Source organism: Arachis ipaensis, chromosome B5 (assembly GCF_059453495.1).
Source record: "Arachis ipaensis isolate K30076 ecotype BB chromosome B5, ASM5945349v1, whole genome shotgun sequence".
In the NCBI taxonomy this organism is placed as follows: Eukaryota; Viridiplantae; Streptophyta; class Magnoliopsida; order Fabales; family Fabaceae; genus Arachis; species Arachis ipaensis.
The window spans coordinates 116,162,926-116,164,400 of record NC_142440.1 but is presented as its reverse complement, the minus strand read 5'-3'; the positions used below and the strand labels follow the sequence as shown (position 1 = coordinate 116,164,400).

General features: G+C 33.8%; 1 non-coding gene across 1 annotated transcript; it reads left to right on the top strand.

Moving 5' to 3' along the window:
- Positions 1 to 279: 279 nt before the first annotated feature.
- LOC148565475 (small nucleolar RNA R71) lies at positions 280 to 387 on the top strand. The gene has a single exon (XR_015883866.1). It is a non-coding gene; the product is annotated as a small nucleolar RNA R71 (small nucleolar RNA).
- The last annotated feature ends 1,088 nt before the right edge of the window (positions 388 to 1,475 follow it).

Here is a 1,475-nt window from a genome sequence, read left to right as displayed (position 1 = left end):
AGAAATCATATTGACTTGCTGAGTCAATATTTTATTCTGAGCTAATATAGCATTCAGAGTATCAATTTCAAGAACTCCCTTCTTCATAGGCGTCCCATTACTCACAGGATTCCTCTCAGAAGTGTACATGAACTGGTTATTAGCAACCATGTCAATGAGTTCTTGAGCTTCTGCATGTGTTTTCTTTAGGTGAATGGATCCACCTGCAGAGGTATCCAATAACATTTTAGCTAATTCAGACAGACCATCATAGAATATATCCAGGATGGTCCATTCTAAAAGCATGTCAGAAGGACACTTTTTGGTCAGTCCTTTGTATCTCTCCCAAGCTTCATAGAGGGATTCACCTTCTTTATGTCTGAAGGTCTGAACATCCACTCTAAGCTTACTCAGCTTTTGAGGAGGAAAGAACTTGGCTAAGAAAGCCTTGACCAGCTTATCCCAAGAGTTCAGGCTATCCTTAGGTTGAGAGTCCAACCATATTCTAGCTCTGTCTCTTACAGCAAAAGGGAAAAGCATGAGCCTGTAGACTTCAGGATCTACTCCATTAGTCTTAACAGTATCACAGATCTGCAAGAATTCAGTTAAGAACTGAAAAGGATCTTCAGATGGAAGTCCATGAAACTTGCAGTTTTGCTGCATCAGAGAAAGTAATTGAGGTTTTAGCTCAAAATTGTTTGCTCCAATGGTGGGGATGGAGATGCTTCTTCCATGTAAATTGGAATTAGGTGCAGTAAAGTCACCAAGCATCCTCCTTGCATTATTATTATTTTCGGCTGCCATCTCCTCTTCTTGTTCGAAAATTTCTGAAAGGTGCTTGCTAGATTGTTGTAATTTAGCTTCTCTTAGTTTCCTCTTCAGAGTCCTTTTAGGTTCGGGATCTACTTCAACAAGAATATTCTTGTCTTTGCTCCTGCTCATATAAAAAAGAAGGACAGAAAAATAATAATAATAGGGATCCTTTTTTACCACAGTATAGAGGTCCCTGTGTGAGTAGATGAATAAATAAATAGAAGGAGATGAGAGAGAGAGGGAATTTTCAAAAATTATTTTTGAAAAAGAGTTAGTGATTTTCGAAAATAGTTTTTGAAAAAGGGTAGTAATTTTCGAAAATTAGGAATAAAATCAAAAATTAAAATAATTAGTTAATTAAAAAGGAATTTTTTTTTGAAAAAGAGGAAGGTATTTTCGAAAATCAGAGAGAGAGAGTTAGTTAGGTAGTTTAGAAAAAGATAAGAAACAAACAAAAAGTTAGTTAGTTAGTTGAAACAAATTTGAAAATCAATTTTTGAAAAGATAAGAAGATAAGAAGTTAGAAAGGATATTTTAAAAATCAAATTTTTGAAAAAGATAAGGTAAGAAGATATTTTTGAAAAGATATGATTGAAATTAGTTTTGAAAAAGATTTGATTTTTAAAATCACAATTAATGACTTGATTCACAAGAAATCACAAGATATGATTCTAGAACTTAAA